The sequence below is a fragment of the Pan troglodytes genome, chromosome 15, assembly GCF_028858775.2.
Source record: "Pan troglodytes isolate AG18354 chromosome 15, NHGRI_mPanTro3-v2.0_pri, whole genome shotgun sequence".
Taxonomy (NCBI): domain Eukaryota; kingdom Metazoa; phylum Chordata; class Mammalia; order Primates; family Hominidae; genus Pan; species Pan troglodytes.
In genome coordinates, this window is record NC_072413.2 from 34452836 (window position 1) to 34476388 (window position 23553).

Genomic DNA, 23553 nt, shown 5'->3' on the forward strand with positions numbered 1-23553 from the left:
AAACATTTTTTACCATTTGAAATAAGAAATTCTTCTTTGCAGTTATCTCTAATTTTTTTGAAAAAATCATTTCTACATTCCCAAAGTAGCAATTGACCTGAATACTATCTTACCACTAAAAGAAAGTTTGCCCAACTCTGAATTCTGCTTCAAATCTTCACTTCTAACATATCTTTAGGTTAAACAGAACATAAGGTTAAAGTAGCACAGCCTGGAGAATCAATGAGTTGATGCTACAATTGTATAGTTAAAAACTGTATTTACTCTAAATTGCAAAATGGTAGGTATTGTATGTGATGTTTAAGTCACAGCAATTGTTCTAGTAATAAATGTAATATTCAGCAGCATTTTCATAGATTACTCAGTTCATCATTAGTGCCATTTTTGCCTCTTTATAATAATGTGCACTTTAGAAAGAGCTTGGTTATTTCTTTGGTTGGGCCTATTTGCTCCTTTTTTATGTGAGATTTTTCAATACTATGAAATGATGCAGAGCAAAAAAGGTCCATCCACTTCACTTGTGTTGCCTCCTGCGTTACCTAAACCACAACAGAACAATGACAGACAACAGAGCCTTTCTCCTCTCTAACAATTCAGTCACCATGACAACCAGCAGAAGAACGTTGGGCCAGAAAAAAGCATTGAGCTTGAGGGACTAGACTAATCAAAAAATGGAATAACATGGCAACAATTACACTGATGAGTGAGAGGGAAGCTACGGATGCATTCAGACACCTATGGCACCACAGACTCAACGCATTCAGCATTTTGTGTTTAGTGTCTTGTGTTTTTGAGAGCAGGTAAATAGACAAGATCGAATTGTGTAACAGAATGTCAGTGCTCTAGTTAAATAGAAAATTCCTTTCCTTTGGCAGTGCTACTTCAAGCACGTTGAAGAGGGTTTAGGGGAGATGAGGTTTTGAAGTGAAATGTGTAATAGATACAATATGAGTGCCACAAAGCAACATTATTTAGTCTTAAAGTAAACTTCGGTATGCCTCCCACCCCTTATTTTCAAATATATAGGCACAAATAAAGGGAGAATGCTGCTGGGTTCGTGGCTGATGCTTCATGTCAGGAACATACATGATTCTCTTCTGTTAACATGTTTCTGGGGGTAGATTGATTCCTATAGACAAAATCAAGCACCATGATGTTAGGCCATGTTCATTCTAATGTCTGGAGGAAGTTGAGCCCATCATGATAGTTCTGTGGGTCAGATAACACGAGGACAGGATTATAGCTGTGTCTCCTACTCATCTGCCTCCACAGCTGCCTCCATTTACTTCTTTCAAAATTTTCTCCTGATTCCTGAGGAGTTTAGTATAATAGATGTGCATATCTCTTTAAAATGGCATTTCTATTGCCATTCCTTCTTGATTGCAGGAATAGGTTGGATTGTAAACAGGCTGTATAGACATTGACCCTTGCCTCAGTTGCTCTGATTAAATTTTCTCACAATTTTTGTAAATATGTATTGTGTTTACATAATTTAGTGGATATTTTTAGTGAATCACATTATGTGGTTTTAATGAATAGGCTTTTCAAAGGCAAATTTTTCTTTCCCCTAAACAGAAATATTTGAATTAGGATTATTTTATTAAATCAAACAGGAACTGATAACCTCTCCTCAAAGAAAGTAAAAGGCATGAAATACCATCTTTCTCATGGAGAAACTGGAGGTGAGAGAAATGAGACCTAACCCTGTAAGTTGCCCAGCAACATTTGTGTTGGGATGGGGTTAAGGCTCCAGTCTGGAGATTTTGAGCTAGTGCTATCCCCTCAGAGCCCACAGACTATAGCATCTCCAGTTGTTATCTGTTCTATCACTTAGTACATTTTCTTAGTCTAGTTATTTTGACATTCTGTGACTCAGTTTACCTATCTATAAAATGGGCTTTTTGACTATGTTATTGTTAAAAAATGAGGATGGGACAGGGGGAAAAAAAGGAGGCAGTTTACTTTGACCCTATAAGTAAATGTTTCTTGATGAAAAGTTTTCTATATGAATGAATGATTGATTTTATTTTGATCTTCGTGTGAAGCCAAACACTTCTAGCTAGAAATTCTTCATTAGAAAGATGCTTTTAAATTGTCTTTCCTGGGTTACTTTTTCTTTTGTTCAGGTGAAAGAAACAGCATGGTTAGAGTAATGGCAGCCACTTAAAATGTTTATTCACAATTCATCTACTTCTCAAGAAGAATTTGAGACAAGTTATAAAGTTCTAATAAAACAGATTCATTCACAGAAGCTACAAAAACATGAAGTGGTAATCGAAGAAAAATTCATATCAAGAAATCCTGGCAAAAAGAGTGCAATTTCTAGCTCCGAGGTTTCCAACAGCCGGGCAGAGAGACACCCTGCTGATTACAGAATCCTCCTTAACTAATCATAAGAATTGTGTTGGTTCTTTAAGGGAAACGACCTTTTCCTGGCCCTTAGCTCCTCCAAGTGGAGGCTGTCCTGAGAAGTGGTGTATGGAGGCGCCCAAGGCATTGGCAGAGGAGGCGGCTTTCAGCAGAGGTGGGAAGAGCCCTTCCTGGAGGAAGACTTGTCCTTCTGACTTTGGCTGATGAGCATTCTAAGTCAGGAGCAGAGGAGAATCATTCCTTTCCCCTCTGTCATCAGAGGAAGGATAAGGAAAGAGGAAAGAAAGGGAAAAGAACATACTCTTCTGGGCTTAGAAGCAATCCACATCCCTTGAAAGCAAGTTACAACAGTTTATTTGGAAATCACCATATAGAGTAGGGCTTGAATTTGGCCAAAATATTTTTTGCCAAAGACCTTCTTGCTTTAAAATAAAGCAGCTGATAATCAGATATTTGGAAGGGGCCCATCCAGCTGCAGCGGGCCTCCTCCCTGAAGGCGGCCAGTTTGAGCTGCTGCCAGGAGATTGTGTCAAATACGAATGAAAAATAAGGGTTTTCTATGAGATTATTGTGAAAAGGTGAGAAAACAGCTAAATCAGCTTTGTAGGAGATAAACAGTGATATCTTGAGTAGACTCACACTACAAAAGCCAGATTTTAGACAGCATAAATGTGCTCATTCTTTCTATACAGTCTCCAATATTTTACTTTACTGTGAAGAAAATCTGCTTATCAGTCTTAACACCCTTCTCTGAGTTGCCAGATAAAAGGCCTCAGCAACTGGAAGAAATTTATCTTTAAAATGTTTCTATTATGCTTGGTGACAATGCCGTTTCCACTGAGGACTTCTCTAGTATGTTTTTTGTTTTTATTTTTTTCCTATGGATGAAGCAGGAATCAAAAAGGACTTTTCGCTTTGCCTCAGGAGAACAATACGGGCATGCAAACACCGAGCCTGGCACTGCATTAAGCTCTGAAAATGCTTTCGGGAACTGGTGGCGCCGTGCACGTGCATCAGTGCAAGGGTCTTTACATTCTAGGAAATCTATCACCGTATGACAATCTGTGCGAGGCTCCCAAACTGAGTTCGTTCCTGTCTAGTTCTATTTCCCAGAGTGGCCTCACACTTTCTGAAATATGTCTGTAGGGGAGGAATTCACTAATCGTTCAGACTAAGGGAAGAAGTCCATGGCTCAGTTCATTCACCTTCCCCCCTTCTGTGCCTTCATTATAGCATAATGAGGGGGCCGCTTGTGGAGTGTCTGTGTGCAGGCACCAAGTGAGTCACTTCACTCATATCACTGCCCACCCTCACCGCAGCCCTGTAAAAATAAGTATTCTTAACCTGTCTGAGGTCATGCATTAACTTGGCATTCATTCAACACATTATTGAAGGGCTTATGCTATAGGCTGGCCGACGCAGTTACAGATGTTGAGGGACCAGTGATAAACAAGATGTGTCCCTCTAACATAGAAATGAGAACACTGACCAGCAAAAAAGTTATGGGGACTGAGGAAGAACAGAACCAGAGTGTGAAGCTGTTTGTAATTCTGCAGCCCATACTATGCCTTTACACTGTGCAGCTTCTCTTGCCTGGTGCCGTCTTCTGATTTGTGTTTCCTAAGGTTAAGAGCGCTGACTTGGGGGCTCAAGGTAGTTTGCTACACGTTCACTGGATAATCTCAGAAAAGTTATTAACTTCTCTAGCCTCAATGTCATCTGTAAAACAAGAATAGTAATACCAACTTCATAAGTATGCTGTGTAACTTAAATGAGATTGTGCGTGTAAAGCCCAGCACGTAAGTGCTCGGTTAATGTGAAGTATTTTCTTCACTATGCTTCTTACACCGAGGAACCTCTCTGAGGCTATTTGCTTTCACCTAAAATATCTGCTTCCTACTCTGGCCAGTGTTGCCCCATAGGCAGTCAGAGTTTTTCCTCTGACCTAAGGTGACACTTGTCATAAGGGGTCTACAGGAACAAAGATGGAGAATTGTTCTTACACTCAGGATCATATTTATGACCTTACATAATATTAAACAGTAGAAAATAATGGTACTAATCTATAGAAGGGGCATAATTTTCTGTAATGAACAAAGAGACATTGCAAAATGTTTGAGGACAGTTACGTTTCTCTTCCTTTCTCCTAAATCCATTGCCCCAAGACTTTTGCTTGCACCTGCCATAACAGAAAACAGGAGAGATGGGTGAATAGGGAAGAGTGGTCCCAAGAGGAGGGCTATAAAAATTTTAGTTTTAGCACCTGATTCCTGAGACACACACAAGAGCAAATTATCACCCTCTGCTCCTATGTTCATCTCTCTTGTTAGACTGGAGAACATGTCAAGGAAATGACAATCTTACGCATCTTTGTCATTTTAGTGTCTTTCATGGTGCCTAGCATATAAGAAGTGCTCATTAAATATTGTGGAATGAATAAATTAATGCCAAGTGAGCCCAAAAGTTTTGTTTGTTGCTTTAAAATTTACACATTTCTGCATTGCAGAAGGACTAGAAAAACATGTCAAGATGTAATGTGGAACAGTAGTGCTGAGATTTGTGGTGTTTTTTTCTTTGTGCTTTTAGAGTTTTATGGTTAATAACATAATAGCAATTGATATCAAGAAAAGATCTTTGACTTTACTTGTGAGGTGGAAGACACTGGCATTTCTAGACTAAGGAGTGACATGACATGTGCTGGAGCCTTGGAAAGTTCAGTGCAATGGTGGTGGGCAGCACCATCCTTGCCCTACTCTCTTTAGGCTCTGAACAGACCATGGTTAATGTGCCTCTGTAGTTCAAATCACGTAACTCTTCCATGGATCTCTCAGTACTTTGGAGCCATTATTGCATTCAGCATTCCAATTAGGGGGCCGGGCATGACAATTCCACCGGACAGAAGATCAGGAAGATTATGCCTTTGACTCAAGTTTAAAATCTTACACCCTGCTCTCCTATAATCTAACCTTCTATCCCTTAGCTCAGAGTGACTTATTTCCCCCTTCCTCCTCTGTGCTAAATGCCTACTGATGTGAGCAATCAGCATGAGCCAGGGTACCTAATTATGTTCAGTTTACAAGCAATGTCATTCTTAATGGCTTCAGAAAGTTTCATTCTTTATCCTTTCCTCTGCTGAAACTGACTCTAGTAACTAATTGCTTTCAGCAATGATCTACATACTCCTATCTCTTCTTCACAAATAGATGGGAAATAAAGGTATTATAGTCTTTGAGCTCTGCTGGTTCCACATTGGTCTGTGATGTTGTTATAAAGGTTATGAGTCACTGAAGAACAAGTTCAAGTCAATTCATCCCCCTGAGACCCCACAGCTTATTTTTTAAAAATTGTATGGGGTAAATCATCATGCTGTCATTGGGTCTACATAGGAGGACAACTATGTCTCCTAGTGCAAGTTCAATGGCTGGTTGGTTATTTGGCTTCTTGGGTGTCATAGGCACAGGTGCACCCCTACACCCCTCTAGGCAACCACAAGACTCTTTCTCTGGCCAGAATTAATTATTGGGAAGACAACACCCTAGATTAGGAGAAAGTGAACAGGCCTTACAGCATAAATAATTTCTAAACTTAGTCTTGACTAGACTTTATATCTCCTTAAAGAAAATTATTGATAGCATAAATTAGATCTCCCAAACATACAGATTATTTGGCAGTGAATTAGATGATCTGGGGAGATAATCGAATAAATAACTCTCCACAGATGAGTCAATGAAGGCATCATCTTTCCCAGGCATGTGCTTTCTTAGTTAGCTCATGCCTGTTTCTAAGAGGCCATCAAAGGGTGACACTAATGGTTGGCATCCAAGTCCCTGAAGAGACTTTTGGTCAGATGGTAATTTTGGTCAGTCCTATCCTAGAAGGGACTCCCTAATACAACTTCTTACCTAACATCAGGAAGTCATCTTTTTGGACAGGCTTTTCAGAAAGTCCAGAGTCAAGCCCCTGTCACTTTAGATACATTTAATATATTCTGGAAAGTCTTTTTTTTTTTTCATTTTAATATGGGAATTATTGAACTTGCTTACTTCATGGGCTGTTAGGAGTTTTTAGTGGGTTTAATGATGATCCCCCAAAAGATATGTCCACCCAGAACCTCAGAATGTGTCCTAATTTGGAATAAGAGTCTTATGGATTCAATTATGATAGTGATCTCAAGATCAGTTCATTCTGGATTATCCAGATGGCTCCTAAATCCAATGACAAGTGTCCTTAGATGAGACAGAAAAGGAAAAGACAGACACAGAGGAGACTATCATGTGAAGACAGACACGGAGATTGGGGTTATGCTGCCCCTAGTCAAGGAACACCTGGAGCCACTGGAAGCTGGACACGGGGGCAGATTCTCCCCCAGGACCTTCAGAGGAAGCACAGCCCTCCCCACACCTTGAGCCAAGTCTTTTGGCCCCCATATCTATGGGAGAATACTTTTCTATTGGTTTAAGCCATGCAGTTTGCAGTGATTTGTTAAGCAACCCTGGGAAACTAATACAAGTACATTCTTTGAAGGTCATAGCTCTAAGGAGTGGCAGAGTGGTTTTTGGTGGGTCTGTTCCCTAGTGTCATTTTCTGGGAAGTGTGAGTTTGATTGCTTTGTTGGGGTTCTATCTTCTGGCACCCGATTAGGGATATTTGGGCTCACTCACTCCCAAGAGGACCAAAGTTCAGTACATGGCTGGTGGGTTTTGGTCCAAGGCTGATTATAAATGCAATAAATTCTTCATGCAATTTTAAAGCAAACAAATTGTCCCTAATGCCATTTTCACTAGGAGTTAAACTTCTTGAACATGAGACAAGGAACACCAAAGGCACAAACAATAATTAACTCCTGATTGCAGGGCAGGGCCAAGAAGTCTTGTTTTGTTATCAGTTCTCTGAGAGATTAAACATTTGATTAAACATATTTCAGCAACAGAAACTACTGAAACGGCTTTTGAACTATTTTAGTCACATAGCTGTATATTTACCTTCACCCAATGAAACAATATCCTGTACTCTGCTCATTTGTTTATGTGCTTGAAGGAATTGGGTCTCCACGTCTATTTATTCTGCCCTTTCTTGAATATGAAGGAAATGACTCAATTCAAGAACTATTTGGCCAGTGCCTACTATGTGCTCCATACACTGAGTTGATTGGGTTAGGACAGAAGTAAAAAGCAAAGGTTCCAAATGCTTTCAGGTTAATCAAGGAAGGAGAGTGTACAAGTAATCCATGTGTCAAAGATACTTGTACCACCCAAGAGAGACACCTGGAAATGTCCCCTTTTTCTCTTCAGCAGCTCTTTCTTGGTTTATTTTCCAGGACTCTACCTCTTCTAGCAGCTCTTAAATAGAGGAGTTCCACAAGGTTTGAGTAGAGGCTTTTTCCCCACTTTATCTCTCTACCTGGTCAGGAAAGTCCATGCCCTCCAGTGCTTTAGTTACTAACAAAATCCCCTAATATTCCTCTTCTGCCCAGAGCATTTCTCTGAGCTCTGAAATGCTACATACAACTGCTTAACACCTCATGGATGGCACACAGGCATCTCATACACGACAGGCACAAACAACTCATGATCTTTGACCCCTTGCCTCAGACTGGACCACCTTTCAACATTTCATTCCCAAGAATGACAGACAGAAACCAGGGAGCTCTAAACCACTCTCGACCCCATCAATTATACCTTTTTAATTTTTCTCATATTCATCTGTTTGTCTCCATTTCCACTGCTGACTCCTTGGTCTAATATATATCACAATAGGATCACAGGAGTGAGTTTCCCTTACCTTTGCCATATTCTATTGGTTAGAAGTCAGTCATGGGTCCTGCTCACACTGAAGGAGATTATTCAGACAAAACCAGGGAGCCAACCAAGATCATGGCACCATCTTAGAACTTAGCAACTGATTTATTTTTATTTTGTTTTTGGGATTACAGATTAGCTTGTGTTCAAGGGATCTATGCTAAAGTTTTAACAGATCTGAACTCCAACTTCCTCAGAGAGCCCTCATCAATCCAAGAATTGAGTCTAATTTTATTCTTCAGCCTTACATAACACCGTGTACTTCTTTATAGCATTTATTACAATTTCAGTTTAAAAAATAGTTAAATGACTAGATGCTTATAGTATTAGATTATTATTAGATTATTATATACAACAGATTAAGAAAAAAATATATATATATATATATCTTCCCCACGTGTCAGTCCTATGGAGAGGCTGTTTTGTTTGGCATAGCACCAGGCCTGAAACATTGTGGAAGCTCAAAACTGTTTTTTAGATAAATAGAAGAGCCATGGAAGCTATATTTTGTTACTCTGTCTACCCTCACCCAGAGATCAGACACGTCTCACTTCTGGGCTACTTACTTAATGGGTTGCTTCCCACCTCCACTGCCAGAATACTGGCCACAGTGGGCCAGTGGAAGTTAGGCAAAAAACAAAAACAAAAACAAAAACAAGACGCTAACCTTGACTCCATTATCATGCAAACAGGCAAATCATGGTTTTTCAAGGTCCTAACCACAATAAGCATTCCAAATTGACAATAGATGTTAGAGGGAGTCAGGGATAGAGTTGTAACCTAGAACCACCAATAAAAGTTACAGCAACTTATTTATTTTTACCTTGTTTTCTGGGATTGCAGATTAGCTTATGTTCAAGGGATCTATGCTAAAGCATTGACAGATAAGTTGATATGACTGTGTCTCATATGGGAATTAGGGGCAGATTTATGTTTCAGCAATTTTAGAGAACAAACATTTGCTTGGTTACCTGTGAGGTGCCTGGATGGATTTTCACTTTTTTGAAAATAGGGTGTCCCTTTTGGTAGCCTAATCATGGCCACCATTCCTAATCATGGAATCTTCCTAACCTGCTTCTGAAGGTGGTCACCACCATCACCTCTAACAGTACGCCTGTGAATTACGGAGCACTTCATTAGTACCAGGCCTGCACCAAACACTATGTATGTTATCTCCCTTACTGATTACAATCCCTGTAAGTATCTAGTGCTTACCCTATCACATTGGTTTTCGAACTTGAATAAGCATCAGTATTACCTGGAGGGCTGCTGAAACACTTCTGGGTCCCACCCCCAGAGTTTCTGATTCAGTAAGTCTGGTGTGGGGCCTGAGAATGTGCATTTAACAATTTCCCAGGTGATAGAGATGCTTCTGTTACTGGCAACCACATGTTAAGAGCTACTACTATATATGGTATATATTATCATTATTTTACTGATTAAAAAAACTGAGGTTAGAGAGATTAAGATCACATGGCCAGCAAGTTATGCAGCCAGAATCAAATCCAGGTTGGCCAACTCGAGATTACTAGGTAATACCACCAGCACAAAAAAAATCTTGTAAGCTCATAAGCAATGGCACAGAAATATGGCCATTGGAATAAATCAATCTTCAGGTAACTCCAAGCATTCTTGATCACTGTGGTTTAAGTAACCATTCATATAGCCACATTTTAAATGATCATTAAGTTTCAGTATATTAAAATCTGGAACAAAATTGTTCATTAAGATGACAGTTTGAAAATCTTGATCAAGAAAGAGAAATCCAAAAGGAATTTGAACAGGTTGACTCCAGAAGAAAATCTCCTGCTCATTTCTTTAGAAGATGAAAATGTATTGGTGAAGATCAAAGGTCTCAGCAATCCTTTTCTTGCTGAGTGAGAACTATCTGGTGAGCAGAGAGGAAAACCCAGATCTACATCTGGTAACTTGAAGGTTTGAAGTGATGGAAACTGGACGTCGGAGGTAAACTTAAAAGTCTGGCTTAAATATAACTTGGCCTGTTCTGTCTATGTTGAGTGACTAGAAAGGGAATCGCTTTTTCATTCCCATCTCCCTTGCGCTCTTCTGGACTTCATCCCTGATTCTGGCATTATCCCAATGGCTTCTGGCTGGTTTTCCAGCCCCAGGCTTTCCTCACTCATGGTGACCAAAAAAAGTAGCAATTTTATCCTTTTTCAAACAGTGTTTCTCATGATTCTTCCTAATTTATGAACTTACAGAGGCACATTCAAGACTCATCAAGATAGAGTCCTTTTTCTTTGTCCCTCATCTCACCACCCTCACTTTTCATTATTCCTCAATGAAACTTTTGCTCCTCTCAGTAAGCAAATCTGCTCTTCCTAAGCCTTAAATGTTTTACTTCTGCCTCTTTATTTCCTTTCTGCTCAATTACTATAATTATCTACTTTTTAAAAGTTTGATAATTATGGTTTTTATTTTGAATGGTAGAATATCACAGCTGGTTTTAACCAACCTATGAGTTACATGTATACCACAACCAATTCCAAGTAGAGTTCTGCTCCATAGCTTCTGTTTTTAAGTTTTGTAAGATCATTGTTTTTACCATGACGCTGGGCTCCACCACAATTTCTAGTTTTATCACAATAAAAATAGCTACTTTCAATATTGAACATTTTAACTGAATTTAAAATAGCATTCACAAAATGTCAGATGTTTCAACTATGCCAGAATAGGCTATATTTTTATTTCATGAATTGTTGAAAAGTAGTATTTTTATAATTAAGCGATTTTCAATTTGAAGCTGAAGCCTGCTATAAAACTTGTATCACTTAACCATTTTATCAGGGAAGGTAGCTCTCTTCAACCAAGCACAGAGCTTTGGGAAGGATGTACGTGGGGCAGTGAGGGAGGAAGGGTACACCCGCATAGCCAGCCAGGTTGACAGCCACATCAACCTTTGTGATCAATATGGTGACAGATGTTGTAGATAGTTAAGTGGTGGATGTGAGGGCGATCTATTTTTTTGTTGTTATACTTTAGGTTCTGGGATACACATGCAGGATGTGCAGGTTACATAGGTATACATGTGCCATGGTGGTTTGCTGTACCCATCAACCTGTCATCTACATTAGGTATTTCTAATGCCATCCCGCCCACTAGCCCCCACCCCCCACCTAACAAGCCCCAGTGTGTGATGCTCCCCACTTCCTCTGTCCATGTGTTCTCGTTGTTCAATTCCCACTTATGAGTGAGGACATGTGGTGTTTGGTTTTCTGATCCTGTGTTAGTTTGCTGAGAATAATGGTTTCTAGCTTCATCCATGTCCCTGCAAAGGACATGAACTCATCCTTTTTTACGGCTGCATGGTATTCTATGGTGTATATGTGCCACATTTTCTTTATCCAGTCTATCATTGATGGGCATTTGGGTTGGTTCCAAGTCTTTGCTATTGTGAAAGGTGCTGCAATAAACATACATGTGCATGTGTCTTTATAGTAGAATGATCTATAATCATTTGGGTATATACCCAGTAATGGGATTGCTGGGCCAAATGGTATTTCTGATTCTAGCTCCTTGAGGAATCACTACACTGTCTTTCACAATGGTTAAACTAATGTACACTCCCCACCAACAGTGTAAAAGCTTTCCTGTTTCTCCACATCCTTGCCAGCATCTGTTTCCTGACTTTTTAATGATCACCATTCTAACTGGCATGAGATGGTATCTCATTGTGGTTTTGATTTATATTTCTCTAATGACCAATGATGATGAGCTTTTTTTCATGTTTGTTGGCCACATAAATGTCTTCTTTTGAGAAGTGTCTGTTCATATCCTTGATCCACTTTTTGATGGGGTTTTTTCTTGTAAATTTCAGTTCCTTGTAGATTCTGGATATTAGCCCTTTGTCAGATGGATAGATTGGAAAACTTTTCTCCCATTCTGTAGGTTGCCTGTTCACTCTGACGATAGTTTCTTTTTCTGTGCAGAAGCTCTTTCTTTTAATTAGATCCCATTTGTTATTTTTGGCTTTTGTTGCCATTGCTTTTGGTGTTTTAGTCGTGAAGTCTTTGCCCATGCCTATGTCCTGAATGGTATTGCCTAGGTTTTCTTCTAGGATTTTTATGGTGTTAGGTCTTATGTTTAAGTCTTTAATCCATCTTGAGTTGGTTTTTCTATAAGGTGTAAAGAAGGGGTCCAGTTTCAGTTTTCTGCATATAGATAGCCAGTTTTCCCAACACCATTTATTAAATAGGGAATCTTTGGCCTTTCAAGCCCAATTCAAAACCCCCTTTCCCTAGGCAATCTTTCATTATCAACTTCATCTAAATGTGGTATTGCTCCTTGGCCTTTCTGTGTCAAGTTGGTACTAAATTAGTTTATATATTGAGAAGTTGTTCTGTGTAAGTATTCTTCAGCTGTTCAATTATTTTCTAACTCCTCTCCAGAAGGACTAGAAGCTCTTTGAGAGCAGATATTATCTTTGTTCCTTTTGTTAAGTGCCCAGTGGACCTCATTTATTCCTTCATTTTTTTTTTCTCACTTGCATTCAGCACTTTCCATGTGCCAGGCAGTGAGCTTGCCCTGGTGCTGTAAGTAGAAGTTTGGTTGCTTTCATAAGCCCTGCCCTGCACAGAGGCCTTCTAATCCAGAGCTTTGTACTTGGACTTTGATAGTTGTGAGTGCCTTCCATTTACTCGCTGGAGAAGTCTGAAATACAGGACAGGTAAAAAGACAGGAGGAGCTTGCTGGGAAGTGGAAGTATTTTTGTGGTGGGGAAGCTGGGTTGGAGAGGGACAGCAGGTTAAGGAGAAGCTTGTTGAGAAAGCAGAATTAAACTCTGTAACATTGCCCAGCAGGGATCCTTTTGCCAAATAGTAAATGAAAGAAAGACTTCATTTCCAACAGTTTTGCCTAAGGTAGAGCAGAACTGTTGTATTTTCAATAGGCAGAGGCTATATGAGTAATTGAAATCAAGGAGAGTGGCTTTCTGAATTCACCCAACATGGAAGTTTGATGACTTTGAGTAGCATCTTTGTTCCTGAGCCTCTTTCATGTGTAAAAAGTAGATGTTAGAATTGGCACATTAATTAACCAGCTGACCTACTCAGAAATTGAAAGTTCTTTGAACAATGATAACATTCCTGTACAGACACTGACACTGTCTATGCATGTCTGTATATAGGACAGTGTCTACACAGAATGGTTATAAAGGCAAACAATTCAAAGTTGAGTTAGAAATTGGTTATATACATTAGAACTGGTATATGTGTTAAAGCTAAGATATAGAAAATAGGGGTGTAACAGAATTCTACATTTTTGCTCATTCTGAACAATTTTTCCTGCAACCATAATGGTTAACCATCCCAGTATGATGGTACTGGGCAGTTTCAGCTCCTTCATTTATCTGTCCTGCTCTTTGGCTAGAATAACCAGGTGGCTCTATCCTTCTGAGAGCAGCAAGAAGGATCAGAGTTCCTGTGCTTTCTTCGACGACTGTGTGTGTGTGTGTGTGTGTGTGTGTGTGTGTTGCCTCTTGTTCTTAAGAGACAAGGTCTCGTTATGTTATCCAGACTGGACTAGAACTCCTGAGCTTATGCGATGCTCCTGCCTCAGCCTTCTGAATAGCTGGGACTACAGAGGTGTGCCTCCGTGGCCGGCCAACTTGGTTATTTTGTCCTGTGTGAGGGGGGCAAGCACAAAGCTCACTGGAGGATGTCTTAGGAGTTAGAGTCAAGCAGTCCTCAGCGCTCAGGGGCTAAAAGTCAGCTACCAGAAGATAACTTTATAAGGAGAGAACTAGGGAATCTGTCTGAAATGTTCTCCCAGCATTCATAATTTTCTTTTCTCCACTACCTAGTTGACCTTCTTCCCCTTTGTTTCATTAGTCCGAAACCATTACAAAACATGCGCTTGTATCTATGCATGTCTCCTCCTCTCATTCCATTTCAGCTAGAAGAGCTTTCTCAACAATACTGCTTCCCTTTCCTAGGACTCTTTGTAGAACTCAACTGACAGGCAGTTCCCCTTCAGTAGTCCTCTCTCCCTCTTCTAAGACTGAGGGAAGAAGACAGAAAACCCAGTGGGAGGGGCCACCCCAGGAAGTAATGGGCTAAGGGATGTGGAGAGCCTGACTTTCCCCGACATAGCCCCAAGCAATGAGGAAGGTAACTACAAGGCCCTCCAAACAACCTATACTGCAAAGTCAAATACAGAGATAGAGAATAAAACAATGGTTACCAGGGGCAGGGTGGTGGGGAAGAAATGGGGAGATATAAGTCAAAGGATCCAAAGTAGCAGATCTAATGTACAACATGAGGACTCTAGCTAGTGGTATTGTATTCAAAATTCCTGCCAAATGAAGATTGTACTTGCTGTTGCCACACATACAAATAGGTAACTGTGTGAGATGATAGATATGCTGATTTGTTTCACTATAGTAACCATTTTACTATCTATATGTATCTCATAACATTATGTTGTACACCTTAAATCATGTACACTTTTTTTTTTTTTTTTTTTTTTTTGAGGCAGAGTCTCATTCCATCACCCAGGCTGGAGTGCAGCGGCGTGATCTTGGCAACCTCCACCTCCCAGGCTCAAGAAATCCTCCCACCTCAGCCTCCCAAATAGCTGGATCTACAGGCGTACACCACCACAATCAGCTGTATTTTTTGTAGAGGCTGGGTTTCGCCATGTTGCCCAGGGTGGTCAAGAACTTGTGAGCTCAAGTGATCTGCCCGCCTTAGCCTCCCAAAGTGCTGGGATTACAGGCATGAGCCACCGCCCCTGGCCTAATAAAATTTATTTTTAAAAAAGGACCTATGGCGAATCATTTTTACAAATAAAATCTATAGTCAAGGTGCAGTATGGGAACAGCATTTTACTGAGTAATCTTGCAAAGAATATGTCATTAACCACTATACTAATCTTGTTCTTGATGTACACCAGCAACAAATACAAAGAAAAATTTAGTCTCTAACTTTAATAGGTTCCAAGTATGCCACGTCGTGTTTTTTGCTGAATAATTTATTAGTAAGAGGAGATGACTCTACTAAGTTATAGAAGTTATATTGAATTTTTAAAAAAAATTTTTCAAAACTATTCTGTGGGGATTGAGGACAGATGAACTACGAAGGAACATGATGGAACTTTCTGGGGTGAGCATAATGTTCTATATAATGATAGGGGCTTGGGTTACATAAGTGAGCATTTATGAAAACTGTACACTTTTTGTGCATTTCATTGTGTATAAGGTTTACTTCAAAAAAACATTGAACTCCAATTAATTACATGCATGCTGAACTATTTAGAGTGAAGCATACTGATGCCTGTTGTTTACTTTGAAGTATTTTAAAACAGTAAAATGGATAGAGGAATGTGTAATAAATTGGTACGTGATAAGGAAAATATAGTCAATTATGTTAATAGTAAAATCTAGATGGTGAGTAAACTGGTGTCCATTGTAAAATTCTTTAAACTTTGCTTTATGTTTGAAAATTTTAAGAATAAGATGTTAGTCAAAAATAATTGTTGTGCTATTATTAGAAAATCAAAAAATACCAAATGCTGGTGAGGCTGTGGAGAAAAAGGAACACTTATACACTGTTAGTGGGAGTGTAAATCAGTTCAACCATTGTGGAAGACAGTGTGGCGATTCCTCAAAGCCCTAAAGACAGAAATACCATTTGACCCCGCAATTCCATTACTGGGTATATACCCAAAGGATTATAAATCATCCTGTTACAAAGACACATGCACACGTTATGTTCATTGCAATATTATTCATAATAGCAAAGACATGGAATGAACCTGAATGCCTATCAATGGGGGCTGGATAAAGAAAATGTGGTACATATACACCATGGAATACTACGCATTCAAAAAAAAAAAAAATCGTGTCCTTTGCAGGTACATGGATGGATTTGGAGGCCACTATCCTCAGCAAACTACCGCAGGAACAGAAAATCAAACATTGCATGTTCTCACAAGTGGGAGCTGAACAATGAGAACACATGGACACAGGGAGGGGCACTACACACACTGGGGCCTGTGGGGAGGGGGAGTGAGGGGAGGGAGCGCATTAGGACAAACAACTAGTGAGTACCAGGCATAATTATGGATAATAAATTATGAATAATGATAAAATTATAGGTGATAAAAGAATCTGTACAACAAACCCCCATGGCACAATTTTACCTATGTAAGAAACCTGGACATGTACCCCTGAACTTAAAAGTTAAATTGTTGGCCAGGCACAGTAGCTCATGCCTGTAATTCCAGCACTTTGGGAGGCTGAGGCGGGTGGATCACGAGGTCAGGAGATCGAGACCATCCTGGCTAACACAGTGAAACCCCGTCCCTACTTTAAAAAAAAAAAAAAAAAAAAAATACAGAAAATCAGCCGGGTGTGGTGGCAGGCACCTGTAGTCCCAGCTACTTGGGAGGCTGAGGCAGGAGAATGGCATGAACCCAGGAGGCGGACTCCGTCTCAAAAAAAAATAATAATAATAATAATAGTAATTGTTAAAATAATTTTATGTCATTCAGTCAAACTACTATCATTTTGGAATATCTCAACTCTTCTGGCTACTGACCAAAACCAACATTATGCAGCTCATGATAGTTTTTAATGTTATATTTAAGAAGCATCACCTGGCTTTGTGTAGCCTCTGTATAGAGGAATTCTTTATGGAAATGACACCTTTCTTCCATTGTACACACATTGGTAGAGAATGCCAGTTTTGAGGTGGAGGAAAGCAACATTTAACTTCTTCTACGGGACTGACATACATTTTCTAATCACTACCATGTTAATCAAATATTGCTTTCATCTGTTTAAGGTGTTATTTTCTTCTATGTAATATGAAAAATTATCAAGGAGGTGACATTTGAACTGGGCCTTGAAGGATAAGTAGAAGTTCACCAAGCATCAAAACAAGGAAAGAAAAATGTCCAGTTTCAGTTATCTCTCTCTCATCATACCTAGCAGAATAAATGCTAGATAAATGTTTAGTCCAAGTTGCAAAAGCTGAAAGGTCAAGTTCCTAAACAAACTGTAAAAGAACCAACCTGATTTGAGGTAAACTGTCATTTTACTAGGTGATCACATTTCAGTGAAAGGTATTCTAAAGGTATTCTGAGACAGTGAAAAACTTGCAGGTCTTGCCAAGATTTGCAACCCTTCTGGGAGAAAAGAGACCCTGTGCCAGGAAGCCAAATATTGTGGTTTGCTTGATTTTCTTAAAATAAATATTTCTAGACTTAATCCATCCAAATAAATTAAGACAGTATCCCGGGGAGACCTCAAGTGCTACAATTCTTAGCAAACTTTTGGAAGCCCCTTCTTGGAATGGTGTTCAATGCCTACAACACTTCCCTTTGAATATCTTCAGAGTAGATAGCTTTGATTTCTGAAACAAGAAATTCATGCAGAGGCCTGCCTTGAGTTGGACTAGTTTTGGAAGAGAGTACAGCTGTAAACTCACCGTGATTTTCTTAATATAAATTTATTCTTAAAACTGTAAGAGAAGAATTTCAAAAATATCTTTAGTATCATGAGAATACATGTATAACCTCCTGAGGTGACTACTTTGAAGGACAAAGCTTACATGAAAATACAGTCACGCCTAGAAGCATAAGCACACCTGCCCACTGGCCAAGTTGGGCTTAGAAGCAGGTAACTCATGCTTACCACCCCCCACTTTGTCTTTTGAAAAGCACCGGCCTCTGAGGCAGTTTGCAATGGGTTCCGTGCCCTCCTCGGTGCCCGTTTCTACAAAAGCAGTTCATGAGATGTGGCTATTTCACATAGGACCCTGCAGAAAAGCACAGAGGGGAGGCAAGCTGTGCCCTGTGAGGACATTAGAAATGGCCCAGAATCTAGCAAGAGAAAAAGCAACCATTCACTCTGTGGCCCTGGGATTCACCCAGATCCAGCTGCCGCAGAAGAGAGGGGAGGTGCCAGTCCTCAGATGGCAAAAGATAAACGTGGAAAACGGAAACAGCCTGAATCATGCGTGCTAAACGGTATCCTCAAGTAGTGGCAAGACTGTATTGTGTAGGGAGGTTGGAAAGCAAAACGAGGTGTGGGATGAGTCACGGCCAGCACATTGAAACTACAAGAGGGTGTGAGGGACAGTGTGGGTGGAAGAGGCGGAACTCGTGATTTGTGGGTAATAAGTTGGGTAATGAAAGAATAGGAGGAACTCATGGGCCTTGAGCCTTTGTAAATTCTCTCCTGCTATCTAAGACACTCCATTGTTGTGAAATAACATTTTTCAGGGTCTAATTGCCTTGTGTTTTGGCACTTATGTTTCTTCTGACTTTTGGTTTACCCAGATTCTCCTTCCCGTCTGGCTCCCCAGACAGTGATTTACTTAATGCTTTGCATTTTAAGTGACATCATCTGTTTTCCAGACAAATACCGTGGCAGCCTACACACCTTGAAGCACCACCACCATCTTGTGTTTATCACCATACCCTCTTATAACTAAACATTTACAAAAGACATTCTCATGCCTTTTTTCTGTGGGGGCGGGGGGTGGGTTGGAGGGGGGCGCGGGGAGGCAGGGTCAGCATTCAAAGTCATCACATTTCAAACACCAGAATTTGGGCCAGGCACAGTGGCTCACGCCTGTAATCCCACCACTCTGGAAGGCAGAGGTGGGCAGATCACTTGAGGCTAGGATTTTGAAACCAGGCTGCCCAACATGGTAAAACCCCGTCTCTACTAAAGATACAAAAATTAGCCAGCCAGGCGTGGTGGCAGGTGCCTATAATCCCAGCTACTCAGGAGGCTGAGGCAGGAGAATCTTTTGAGCCTGGGAGGCAGAGGGTGCCAGTGAGCTGGGTTCATACCACTGCATTCCAGCCTGGGCGACAGAGCAAGAATGCCAAACAAACAAACAAACAAAAACAAAACCAACCAACCTACCCACCCACCCACCCAGAATTTTAGTGGATGAACTCCAGAATAACTTGTCTATCCCTGTTACCTTGTCCTGGGGAATTCTCTTCCTCATTTGTTCTTCCTCTTTGAGAATATTGTTCCTTGCACACAGGCTGGCCCTCAGTAAGTACTCAAATATGTCATGAATGAATAAATAAAGGAATCATCTGTTGATAACACAAATCTTTTCAAGATGGTTTAACTTCTATGCTTCCTGGAGGCAAGGAGATAGATGACTTTCTAAAATCCCTTTAGTTGCTAGGTCTCGAACATTTAAAGACCAGCATTCGAAGGACTTTCCAAAAAGTGACACTGTATTCCACTGTCAGCATTGTGGGAAGTGAGTTGAGGGAAGAAGATAGTGTGTGTGGGTGGGCGTGTGTGCTCACGTGTGTGTCCCACCACATATACATACACACATCTCTCCAACCATTCCTCATATCACTAAGATATTTGACATACGTTTATAATCAAGACAGACATGGCTTTAGAGCATGCATGTTTCATGAAGAATTGACAGCTTTGTCATAAGTGTAATTGCAACTCATGGACAAGCTAAAGTCATGGATTATTTAATGCTGGAAGTAGGGTAATCTCAAGTAGGGACTCAAGTTACAGATAACGAAAGACAGATCTAGAAGAGTGGAATGAGCTCCCAAATCTACACAGAAAGCCAGTGGCAGAAGAGAAACTTGACTCCTGGTTTCCTGTGTCTCAGTCTAGAGATCTTTGAGCAGCTCATCCATTTTAGGGGACCGTCCCAGAGCAGTCAGTCTTGGGAAGTTCTCACAAAGAAGCAAAAACATTATGGACTGTTTTCTTTTCACATAAGAGGGCTTAATGACTGACAGGGTTGGGGAAAAAATAAAAAGATAATTATGAAAAATGTTCTTGGCCGGGCACGGTAACTCATACCTGTAATCCCAGCACTTTGGGAGGCCGAGGCAGGTGGATCATGAGGTCAGGAGTTCAAAGCCAGCCTGGCCAAAGAGACCAGCCTGGCCAACATGGTGAAACCCATCTCTACTAAAAATATAAAAATTAGCCAGGCGTGGTGGCGGGCACCTGTAATCCCAGCTACTCAGGACACCAAGGCAGGAGAATTGCTTGACCCCGGGAGGCAGAGGTTGCAGTGAACCGAGATCATGCCATTGCACTCCAGCCTGGATGACAGAGCGAGACTCGGACTCAAAAAAAATTAAAAAAAAAAAGAAAAGAAAAAAGATCTTGAATTATAAGCCAAGGACATGGACACTGAGCAATATCTATGGAGGCCACACATATATTAACAGAGTTTGGTGGCATTGTTTGCTTTTTAGATTATTTAGTATGCTTTGAGATTAATTACAGCCTCCCTTATAACATTAAGCTCCCTTGGGAAAGGTCCTGCTTTAAATCCACCTCAGTCATTAGCTTATACAAGGAACAAAGACATGGATTTAACATACATATGGAGATTTGACTAACTTGACAAGGAAAATAAGTTTTAAAAGAATCTATTAACATAAAGCAAAAAAAAGCAATTTTTTCACTACTATGGATTCCCAAAAGTAACTTATTTTTAAAAACCTGCTATTTTTATATGCAATTACTTTTTAAAAAATTCTTCCATAGGTAGACAATGTTGTTTTCATCTCCGTTGCTATGATATTATAGCTGACCAGTTGGTGGAGCAATTACATTTCCATAACTCTTAATGGCTATTTTGCTTAGGTACTAGTAACTTAATTAGAATCAAGAAAGAGACTATTAATATTCTAAGAAATAACTAAATGGATCACAAACTTTCAGAAGGAATGACAGAGACAAAAATCACTTCAACAACATCCAGCTCATTGACGAAAACACGTAATTAAATTAAAGTGATAATTCCACTTACAGTAGCAGGAGTGCTCCCTCTTAACTCACCTTGAAGAGGTAAAGCCCCATCACAGCAAAGCCACACTCAAGCAGGTATGGGTAAGAAATGGGAGAAGGTCAGCTCTAGGGCTCTAACTCCAGAGGCATGGGGCTAATTATAGTTTTTAATGGCAAACCTGATACCCTTTTATAAAACCATACAGTACAGGCTACAATGTAATTATTAGCCTCTTTGGCTTACACACTTTTCCTAGAGAGACAGCCTGGGGAAAACAGTTTGCTCAATCCCAGATTTCTTTAAAAAGAATGGTTGAAGGAGTGTTTGCCAATCCATCTTTAAGTCCCCCAAAATTGTCGTGGCTACTTACGTGTATTTAGAAAATGTAACCTTCGGCTGGGCATGGTGGCTCACGGCTGTAATCCCAACACTTTGGGAGGCCGAAGCGGGTGGATTGCCTGAGCTCAGGAGTTCAAAACCAGCTTGGACAACATGGCGAAACCCCATCTCTACTAAAAATACAAAAAATTAGCCGGGCGTGGTGGCAGGTGCCTGTAATCCCAGCTACTTGGGAAGTTGAGGCAGGAGAATTGCTTGAACCCGGGAGGCGGAGGTTGCAGTGAGCCAAGATCACACCACTGCACTCCAGCCAGGGCGACAGAGCGAGACTCGGTCTCAAAAAAAAAAAAAAAAAAAGAAAGATAACCTTCATCCATGATATTTTAAATGAAAAAATACAAGAATCAGTATAGATTATGTGGAAAAAATTATCTGAGATCTGAGTAGACCGAAGAACATAAAGAATCAAAATACTAAACAGTGGTCTCACTTGAATAGGATTAATTTTTTTCTTATATTTTCTTTGATTTTCAAAATTTCCTAAAATAAGAGTTTCTTGCTTAAAAAAACCATTTTAAGGTGTTGTTTAAAGTAGAAATTTATTCCGAAAAACTTAAAGGAATGAATATGTGCATATGCATACATAAATATATGCAAACTAGTTCTATTGTTATGAATATAAGGCCATAAAGAATTCAATAGTGCTTTTACATGAATTTATATTTTGTTAATTGTAACAACCAGTGAATAGGTTTATAGAGATGGGCAAGGCAGGTTCTTGTTCATCCACAGCCAGTGCATGAGAGAGGTGGGTGACAGTGCCTTGAAGTAATCTAGGTCCTGCAAAGCTCAGCCAAGCACCCCAAGTTCTAGCTGTGGCTCCTCTCTTACCGTGTGTACTAAATAGCACTATCTTAAGGCTATCTAATTGCATCTTTATCACAGACACTGATCAGTATAGAGGCTGGGCACCTGCTTTTAGCTGAAATCAAGGACTAACCTGTGCATGTGGATCAAGTTGTATTGCCTGGCCAGCTGAAGAGAAGAGGACTGATGCAGGTAAAGGGAGGGTGAGAGATTTCATTATTCTATAATCCAAGTTTCCTGCAGACATGTGTTTTCATAACTAGTTTTAAAACAAATATTAAGTATCCATTCTCTACCAAGCACTGTTCTAGACAATGAAGTTAAAGCAGTAAGCAAAATAGAGATTGCTGCTTTCTGGGAACTTATATTTTATATTGGTGAGACTAATAAACATCAAAACTGTACTATTTTAAATGATGGTAATAAGAAAATAAAGTAGAGAAGAAAGGCAAAGAATGCCTGGAAAGGAGAGGGGGAGGTCACTTTCTGAAAAGGTTGCCAGGGAAAGCCTCCTTGATAAGGTGATACTAAAGTCAGAGCTGAAATAACCATGAAGATATCCTGGGCAAGAGTTCCAGGGAGAGGGAACAGCAAGCTCAAATATGTAAAACTGAAGCATGCCTGGTATGTCCCCAAAGCAGCAAGGAGGCAGGTGTGGCTGGAATAGAGTGTGTTTGTGTTGGGGGTGAAGTTGAAAAATGAGGTTACCATAATGGGTACTAGACCATGTAGACTCTAGGCCATTCAGAGAACTTTGGCTTTTACTCCGAGAGGGATGGCAAAGTTTGGGGCACAGGAGTGTCTTGATGTGATTTTTAAAGCCTTGCTCTGGCTGTTATATTGAGGAATAGACTTTGGAGGGAGAAAACAGGGGCAGAGGAAGGGAGGTTAGTTAGGACTATTGTAATAGCCCAGGAAAGTGACTGTGAAAGTGGTAAGAAGTGAGAGTATTCTGGATAAATTTTTAAGGTAAAGCTAATGTCATTTGCTAACAGATTGAACATGGTACAAAAGAAAAAGAGGAGTCAAGGACGACCTCAAAATTTTGTCTGAGTAACCAGAGAATAGAATTGATATTCATTGAAGTGGGGAAGACTGTGGGAGAAACAAGTATGGTAAAGGTGAGGGAGAAATTAAGAGTTAGGTTTTAGACATACATATTAAGTGTGAGTTTCTTCTTAGACACCCTGGTGGACATGTCAGGTAGGCAGCTGGATTTATAAGTGTCAAATTGAAGGGAGAATGTAGATTTATTTGAAGCCATAAGATTGGATATCATTAAGAAAGCGAGTGTGGTTAGACAAGAAGTCCAATGACTAGGCCCCTAGAGGTTGAAGAGATGAAAAATAATCACCAAGAAAGGATGAGTTCATGTCCTTTGCGGTGACATGGATAAAGTTGGAAACCAT

At 40.1% G+C, this 23553-nt stretch overlaps 1 long non-coding RNA gene across 2 annotated transcripts; it reads left to right on the forward strand.

Moving 5' to 3' along the window:
• Positions 1-465: 465 nt before the first annotated feature.
• LOC129137058 (uncharacterized) lies at positions 466-14950 on the forward strand. Of its 2 annotated transcripts, none has more exons than XR_008539208.1 (2): positions 466-800; positions 14660-14950. It is a non-coding gene; the product is annotated as an uncharacterized LOC129137058 (long non-coding RNA). The 2 variants fall into 2 exon arrangements; XR_008539207.1 differs by having other exon boundaries at positions 14664-14950.
• The last annotated feature ends 8603 nt before the right edge of the window (positions 14951-23553 follow it).